The sequence below is a fragment of the Barbus barbus genome (assembly GCF_936440315.1).
Source record: "Barbus barbus genome assembly, chromosome: 17".
Classification (NCBI taxonomy): Eukaryota; Metazoa; Chordata; class Actinopteri; order Cypriniformes; family Cyprinidae; genus Barbus; species Barbus barbus.
The window spans coordinates 26,120,152-26,129,720 of record NC_136745.1 but is presented as its reverse complement, the minus strand read 5'-3'; the positions used below and the strand labels follow the sequence as shown (position 1 = coordinate 26,129,720).

The window sequence follows — 9,569 nt, the reverse complement described above, 5'->3', positions numbered from 1 at the left end:
CCATAATTCCTATTATGGTTCATATTGCTGACCGTATAGAGACGCGGGAGTGCCGTCTGGTGATTAATGACCCTGCCACCAACGGGAACCTGACTGGAAGGAGACCTTAGCCGCTCACAGACAGCCATCATTCTGGAGCCTCTGTGCGCGTGTGTAGCCGGTGGGAGGAGCCGCTTTCCTGCGATTGTCTGTCTGCGCTCGCGCCGCGCGCATTCCTCTAAAGTTGCGTTCTCGAGACATACTGCGTCGCGGAGGATTGCGCGTCGAGACAGTCACACTTGTTTCTGACATCAAGATTTCTTTTGGTTCCTTTCAAGATGACAGAAGAAAAGAATGTTCGACATTTAAAGCTGGTATGTGAGTATGTCTCATATCACGCTGTGCTGTAATTAGTTGCGCTTTGGACAGGTTTTAAACTGAGGAACAGTTCGACTGCCAGGATGAAGCTAGTTTAATGCATCCTGAAGTAACCTAAAAGCGGAGAAGTTTTAATAATTCCGTAAACCATGGCTGTGCTGCAAAACCCACTGAGCTGCTTACCTAGACAGTGTTTTGGGGCATCGTAAGCGCTTGAAAATGATGTCTAGGTAGTGGGCTCGCTAGATATTGAGAAACAGCGCAGTAGAGTCGGTGTGTTTTACTTCTTAACCTGGCTGTTCGCTATTATTGGATGTGTCTGGATGAACGTGTGTTTGGAGATGCTGACTATCATTGCGTTTTACCTGCGATCAGCAGTGATGGTCTCCTGTAGACAGAGATAAATGGATGATTAGTGTATATACCCTATTCTCATAATCTGAACATTTGGAGGATTTACGCATATCGCTACCATAGCGACAATACATGCATGCATTATATCACTGAACCACTGAGCGTTTCGTTTATTAGAACATTAAAAGTAAGGAAAATCATACAATGGCTTTTAAGTAATCTTGTCTTTCACTTGCAGATTAAGATCACATTGGAAAGTTTCTATTTTTATTTATTTTCATTCATTTGGAACTGTTTTTAAGAGCAGTGGTTCTTAACTTGGGGTCCGGGGCCCACTAGGGGTCCTCAGTAAACCTTCAAGGGGCCCCAAAATGTAAAATATTTTCAAATAAATATTTCAATAATAATAAAAAAAACACAAATGCTATTTGCATCCGATTTCTTCAGATAAGTTTAACATGCACTAGCTAGTTCTCTGTAAAACATTTTGTATTGTTGATGTTTTTTTTATTTTTTTTATTTTTTGCTCTTCAATGATATTTACATGTTATATTTTCTTTAAAAATAGGTTAAAAGCTACCTGAGCAGAGTGAGAAATGTGTTTAAAGAACATGATAATTGTAATAAGCTGTTGTGCGTACATTTTTATAAAATAAATATAAGTTCTATGGGAAAAAAGCTCACCTCCTATAAACAAGTTGAGAACATGTTTTCACTCTAAAAGAATGTAGTAGTTGTAGTGTGTTGTTTTTAGTAGCATTACTCACTAACGTTTGTGATCATAGGAACTTTTCTTTTTCGAATCAGAGCATAAATCTATCAACAGCGGTTTTGATCTCGGGACTCCAGTTTAATTGTTTTCATACCTCAGCTCTTTTTGATTTGTAAGTGATTGTTTACACGTTGTTTTACAATATGAAGTCTATTGTAAGTGCGGGTTTTTGTTGAGCTTTCATCAAAGGCTGTCAGAGTCCTTTAACAGAAAGCAGGTATTTGGGGGTTTGATTGTTCCACTGGCATGCAGAACACCCTGTAGGCAAACCCTGAGTTGAAGGTCATTAAAATGTCATTTAGCAGCTGTCAATTTTAAAAGATTATGTGGCAGATTGATCTGATTTGTTGAAAGAGCACTACTGTTGGCTGACATAACTTACACGCTAAACCATTTAACATTTATGACTAGAATTCCTAAAAATGATCTTTAGTGGCATGTACACCGTGGCTGTCAGGCCCTTCATGTTCTTTCATACACTCTTAGATTACTGCCAGCTAAAATAGGGATGGTTAGCTCTTAAAAAAGAATGACTTTTATTCCACTGCGACTCTCTGAGCAAAACAAACTGAGTGTACACTTGTTTTGAAGGCACCTCTTTTTTACGCTCCTGTGGCTCATGACATGACACGTTCTCTCAGCTGAATTACACATGAATAACAGCGTAATTAGATGATATGAGGTACTTGGAAACAGAAGGCTGAATTATTTTTTTTGCCCTCGCCATTGTTTTTGTCTCTAGGGCATGAACAAAAGTATGATGGACTATTGTTTGGTCAAAGGGCAACCACAAAATGCCATTTTATCATTTAATTCTATAATTGTAATTGTGCCTACTGGAAAAAATACTTCACTCTAAACCCGAAAAAGTCAATGAAATGCCTTTTTAACTGGAAGCACTGTTGTTTTAATTGATCCATTTGTTTTTGATGTGGTTATATTGCAGCAGCATGCAGGCCTAACAAAATGTGAAATATATTCAAAAGATTTAGCTTTTTTTATGTATATAAATCTTGATGAGCCATCATTGAACAAACAGACATTGTTGTCAACTTGATTTAAAATGTTAGTAAAATGCAGTGAAAATAGTCATGATAAGGAAGAACAGCATTTTATGAACAGATTTATGTGCACTAATTTACTATATAACCAGCAATATTTATATATAATATCAAAAGTTGAGTATTTTTGAAAGATGTATCTATATGCTCACCAAGGATGCATACATTTAATTAAAAATACGGTTAAAAGACTAAAATATTGAAATATTATTACAATTTAAAATAACTGTTTTCTTTAAAGATAATAGATTTTAAAATGTAATTTATTTATATTATTATATTATATAGCATCATTACTAGGGTTGTTCCGATTCCGATAATAGTATCGGAAATTCCACCGATACCACACAAAATTCTGGCATCGGTATCGGCGAGTATTTGAACCCATATACCGATCCGATAACATTTTCTTAAACAAGACCTATAATTATGCCCGCTATCTTTGCTTAACGCTGCAAATCGGAAATCAATTCTTCTTTGCTGCTCAGAATGCCAACACAGGAAGTTGTGCTGTGTTGCCACAAGCAACTACTATTTAGAGCAGCGGAGAAAAAATACAAACCGTGTATGTCCGCGGTTTGGCACTATTCAGACTGGCCCAACCAGCCAGTAAATCTGCGACATGTCTCATATGCCATGCTGCAATTTTGAGGGGTGGCACAAGTATTAACAACTTTAACACGAGTAACTTAATAAAGCATTTGAAGACGCATCACCCCGAAGAACACAATGTAGACAAACCATGTTCCAGCCACTTTTCGCTATTCACCGCACGCCAGTGACCTCTCCTCGACCTCCGTTGTTGAGAGACAGACAAGCATGTTTGTGTGATCATTCCCTGGGGGAATACCCATTATACAGTCCACACTTTGATTGATGTCTTTAGGACCAATAGTTTTTGAGAAAAGTGCACAGAAAATGTATAGCTCGCATAACTTGATTTCATTGGCGAAAATGGACATTTAACTAATCAACTGTGAGCTGTTTATTTATTTTAAATGAAGAAAACATCATTTAAATTAATAAGAAAGATGAGTACCTTTTTATTTGGTTAAAATGCAAGTTAATTGCTGCTTTAATAAGCTAAAGGACTGATTCATATTCCATATTGTAAAACTAAAATACCTTTTTCAGTTTACAGTGTTAGATTTGTGGCTGCAGTTGAAGTTCTTTTTCACTTAAGAAAAATAATAATGTCAAATGTATGTCAGATAATAAAAATACTTCAGTTCACTGTATGTATTTGTTCATGTTTTATTAAGGGACAAGTCTGAACCACACCATAAAATAATTCATACAGGGCTAGAACATGCAGATACAGATACACACCCAGGTATCGGATCAGTAATATCGGATTAAATGCTTCCTTAGGTCTATAAACAAGAAATTTATTTTATTAAGTATTCTGTCTATACATATTGTTCAGCCATATTCATAACCATATAGTATGAGTAAATGATACATGTGCATTATTACTATGCACTATACACTTGTTACTATGCTTAAAATGCATTGCAATTCCTAAATCAGGAATGTGTCTGTTTAACCTCCCTTTGCTGGAAGCGGGCAGGTGTGGCTGTATTTTATGAGTTTGCATTGTTGTCAGCATTCCATGAGGAACTCTGTTAGAACCACTGTAAACGGAATCAATAACTTCTTCATTTAGAGCTTGCACCCTTTCTGTCTATAATAGTTAGTGATATTTTTAGCCTACTGTACATTCAACCTTTTTGTCCAATACTGTAGATGTTTATGCTGCTTCATCTCTCACCCCATTATTTGTCCCTGATGATGAAATTATCTTTTGCATTCATTGTGGTCAGCTATACAGAGTTTCCTCCACCGCTATTCAGCCGCTGCTGATTCTTCACGGCAAAATAAATTATATTCCACCTGCTTTGCTTGCAGGCTGAATTGAATGATAGGAGCTAAAAATGTGTTGCACAAAACTTGGACAGCAAATCTTTTTTGGACTGCCTTCGCCGACTGCATTCAAAAACAAACACACAAGCAGTGTCGTTTGAGAATACATTATATTATGGGAATTATCAGAGCAGCAGTAGGAAACACTACAGCTACATCATATATGGCCTCAAATTCAGCTCACATAGAGATCTGTTGAGAGCCTCTAGAGGGGCCGGCTGGGGACTGCGTCTGGATTGGACTGGCTCTGAGAGAAGCGTGAAGGGGACATTTTACACAGTCCCTAGCATACTCCGCGCTGATCGCGTCTGCTCACAGAGGGGACGCGTAAATCTCAGTGCTTTGTGGTGTAAGGTCGTTGTGTACCTAATGAAGGTGTTGCATATTGATCACATGCTCCCAGTCACATGTTTTATTCAGGGCGTGATGATCCTTTTTACGTAAATCCTTGGTTATTTCTCAATGCTATACTGTGTATTCATGAGACACGTGGGTATTAGGATGGTCCTGATGTATACCCATGGTTTGTTTGTGTGATTCAGAGTCAGCTCAAGCATACCGCATTAAGACTATGTCAGATATAATAAATGAGTATCAACACAACAATCTGCTGATTAATTTGAGCTGCAGACATGCGGCAAAACAAGCAGGTTTTGGACAGACTAGCTCTTGTACTTTCATAAACAAGTCTCATATTTTAGAAGTAGGGCTTGGCAAAATAGGTGCCTTCTGGTGATATGTATTTGCTCTAAAATGGCTTGAAAATGGTTGCTGTTATTGAGTAGTTTAAAAAAAAATCTTGCACGATATAAAACACTTAAAATCCAGTTCAAATAAATCATATTTTCTACAATGTTTTGTTCTGAATGGACATACAGTATTGAGAATTATAATTAAAATGATACTTAGTTTTACATTACCATTCTAAAGTTCAAGGTCAGTTTTTTTTTTTTTTTTTTTATGAACATGAATGAAAAAGATTATTCAGCTAGGACACATTTATTCACATTTATGTTACAAAAGATTTACATTTCAAGTAAATGTTGTCCTTTTGAACTTGCTATACATCAGAGAATCCTTCAATTAAAAATGTATTACAATTTCCACAAAAATATTATTGCAATCCACATATTAGAGTGATTTCTGAAGGATCATGTGACATGGAATACTGGAGCAATGGCTGCTGAAAATTCAGCCTTGCATCACAGGAATAAAGTACATTTTAAAATGTATTTAGAAAACAGTTGTTTTAAAATTGATAAATGCAACCTTGGTGAATATAAGAGACTTCAAAAACATCTTACTGACCCCAGACTTCAACACAGTAGTGTATATCCTGATATGTTATGGTTTTTAATACACACAGTAATCACAATCAAGAGAAACAATGCATCACATCACAAAGGTAATTGTTGATTCTTATGCACAGCAAATAGAAAAAAAGACACTGATTTACATGACAACAGCAGATACTCAATCAGTTTTTTTGTAGTTGTTTTCAGGACCATATATTTGCATTTTTAGACTTCATCCAATTAGCATCACTACACTACTTCCGCTGTATGCTTCCAATTGGAGACTTGTGAACTAAACCAAGTCTAAGATTGAGTCTTCACATAAAACAGCCAATGTGTTGGCGGTAATAGTCTCATGGTTAGTGCGCCGACATGCAGTGCTACTGCGTTCGCAGTGACCCGAGTTCGATTCCCGTGTCGCAGTCCTTTACCGATCCTGCTCCCCTTTCTCTACCCAATGCTTTCTTGTCAGCTCTCCACTGATCAGTCCCAATAAAGACATAAAAAGCCTGTAAATATAACTTGGAAAAAATAAAAACAGCCAATGTGATGGTGTTGCTCTTCCTCACCGCTACACACCTCTGAGCTACACCGGATGCTTTCACTTTGCCTCTGGTCCTGGGACTTCTCTGTACTGCCTTTAACTTTCAGCTTGTGTGTCACATTTCTGAGTGTATCCTGAAAAAATAATGAGGCTTAATTGGATTTTCTGTCCATGTTGATCTCCATCCTGCCGTTCCTAGAGAGGAGCGCTGAACTGCGAGATGCTGGAAGTGAGATTTGACTCTCACAGGACCGCTGACCCTGGGGGCGAGTGCTCATGTACAGGCTGTTCCACTGCAGCTTTGCCACTTCCTCCAGCAAACAGCAGCTCAGTAGGAAATAGGTTCTGGTCTGTTCAGTGCCAGACAAGTCAATTTAGAGACTCAAACCACTAGCACATCCATTTCAAATCATGGGAAGTGCTCCGGGAAGGTTTAGACCATCTGAAAAGCTGTTATAGTTAGTAGTGACAGTCTGAATTTGTGGACTTTATTACAATTGCAGTGCTCATTTTAAGGAAAACCTCTGAAATCCTTTTAAACTTGTTTAAACTTGACTTTTGGGACTAGTCATCATTTAAATTGTCAAATTATGTTAAATTTGATGCATTGGCAACATAAATTAGATTAGATCTTCAGTTGACCAGATGTTTTCTGTCAAGGTTTCTGCAAGTCTTAAAAAGTCTTAATTTGTAGAAGAGCAAATTATCTTATCTTAAAAATGCTTTAAATCAGAGAAGATTCGTTATTCATAGTCATAGCATTAATAGTTTTATGCACTATAAAAAAAAAAAAAATCACCAATATTTTTGTCTTGTTTTCCAGTATACGTCTAAATATTCTTAAGTCAAGATACATTTACTTGATATGTAAAATGAGCATGTATGAAGTCTTGTTTTCTGAGAAGTTGAAGTGAGTTTATGCTTAAAATAAGAATAAATACCTGTTAATGAGGTATGAAAACTTGTTTTCCATTTGAATTGAGTTTTTTTTTAACCCACTGGAAGATATATGTTCTTGTTTTAATCATAAACTCACTTAATTTTTATTAATTTATCAGAAAATAAAACTTATATCAATTTGCTTCTCAATATATTTTGATTTAAAAACTTTAGACATTTGCACTGGAAAACAAGGCAAAAATACTGAGGAACAGCATCACTTTTTTTGCAGTGTGATCTGAAGCTACAGGAAAAAAAAAGATTGAAAAAAATGGTTGGACATTGTATTTTCAAACTTTAAAGAGTTGCTAATACAACTCATTGTGTACTTTCTAGACATTTACATTTAGAGAACATATTGATGTATTTTTCCCTTCAATTAATTCCTTAAAATTTCTTTAATTTGTCTTAAAACCAAAAATGAAAATTCTGTCATCATTTACTCACCCTCATGTTGTTCCAAACCTGGACGAGTTTCTTTCTTGTGTTGAACACAAAAGTAGATATTTTGAAGAATGTTGGTGACCAGAAATTTGCTGGTATCCATTGACTTCCATAGTATTTCCCCGTACCATGTAAGTCAGTGACTACCAGCAACTGTTTGGTTAACAACATTCTTCAAAATATCTTCTTTTGTGTTCAACCCAAGAAAGAATTGGTGAATGAAAGAATTTTCATTTTTGGGTGAACTATCCCTTTAAAAAGGCTTTAAATGAATCTTCATGAAACCCTGACTATGTTGTTTGACACCCAGATATATATTGTATACACTATACAGCTGTAAGCACGTCTGAATGACCCGCATCTGTTTCGCCTCTGTGCTTGGGGAGGCAGAGGTGAGCATATGGGACTAATCGTCTGTGCTGCCGTGGAGGTCAGGAGTTTCCTGCGGCAGCTGAGGGAGGCTCCTGCTGTGGCTGTTAAGAGCTGTACCGTACATATGCGTGTGTCTGCCTGCATCCTGTGATCTCACCTGGCACGGTGGTCAGGCAGTAGCGTCATCCACCCTCACCCCAGAACCTCGTCCTCCAGGGCCGGTAAAGTACAGACAGGGTGGAGCGTGGCTTAGCGTTATGATTATAGACACACAAAGTGTGCATTTCAACTCTAGCAGACACACAAGTGCACCTTTTATACTGTATAAATATAAGCATTGTCACAGATACTTACAGTACTACCTTGATACGAGGTGTTTCCTATGCTAATACTGAATCTGTAAAGCAAAGAGATATTCTTGCAGTGAGCTGAATGTGATCAAAAAAAAAGATGTTCTACAAAGAAAATAAATAGACGGCATATCTTTCTTTGAGTTGTCACCATTGGCTGCACAGAAAAACAAACTGATTCACAAACTAATGGCTCTTTTCAGCTGGAAATATGTAATGAATCATTCAAAAGACTAACAAGTTATTTCTCGCTTAAGTATTAGTTGAATCTGTCGGAATAAATATATTTTATTTTGGGTGAGCATGTAATTTAAAGAAATAGTTTAATTTAGCTCAAAGGGAATCATTTATGATTTTATAGGGAATTTGAACAGAATCACTGTTACGGCGATTCACTGAACGAGCCGTATAACAACCTCTGCACTGGATATTAAAATCCAAAATATAGTGAAAACACTATTAAATAGCACAGTAACAAGATCGGCAGTTTAAGACATTAACTTGGGAGCACAAAACACAAGATACTTCTCTTTTCAATATAAATAAGGCTTTATTCGATAAACCTAAGACATGTAAACTAATCTAACACATGAACACAAGCATTCACACATTCACACGTTGCAGAAAGAGAGAAAGTAAGGAAAGGATGAGTTTAAGAGAATGGAAATGTGATATCCCAAGTTTACAGCAATATGTGCCATTGCATAGACCTGAACAACCATCAATCACTTATTTAACCCTTGCTTTGAGTTTCTCAATGAGGCTAAAATTTATATTAAATACACCAATTCAGTTAGAACCTGGAGGTGTTGCTTACTTTGCTAAGGTATTCCCTTTTGTCGTCGTTGTCATTGCAGGAAAGGGGGTTCCCTGAAGTGTCTGATTAGTTCAGTAGTTGTGAAGTGACGTCTTGGGAAGCCAATGGAGTTGTGTCTGGATGAAGTTTTGAGGCAGTTACAGACTCGAGTTGAACTCGGAGACGAGGCGTGGTGGCAAAACTTAACTGAGTACACGAAACTCAAAACAAAAAATAAAATAAATTAAAGTAAAGGAATAAAGGGATGTAAAGAGACTAGGTTGGTTTTCTTCTCATTGTGATAGCAGCTGACACGTGGGCCAGAGCACAATCAAAGAGCAGCGTCAAAACACGGTGGCAAA

At 37.0% G+C, this 9,569-nt stretch overlaps 1 protein-coding gene across 1 annotated transcript in view; it reads left to right on the top strand.

Moving 5' to 3' along the window:
- Nucleotides 1-237: 237 nt before the first annotated feature.
- LOC306883341 (putative E3 ubiquitin-protein ligase MID2) overlaps nucleotides 238-9,569 on the top strand; it is a 131,765-nt gene continuing 122,433 nt past the window's right edge. The window contains exon 1 of the mRNA XM_079438525.1: nucleotides 238-353. The gene's annotated coding sequence lies outside the window, so the exon portion shown is untranslated. The remainder of the gene's footprint in view (nucleotides 354-9,569) is intronic.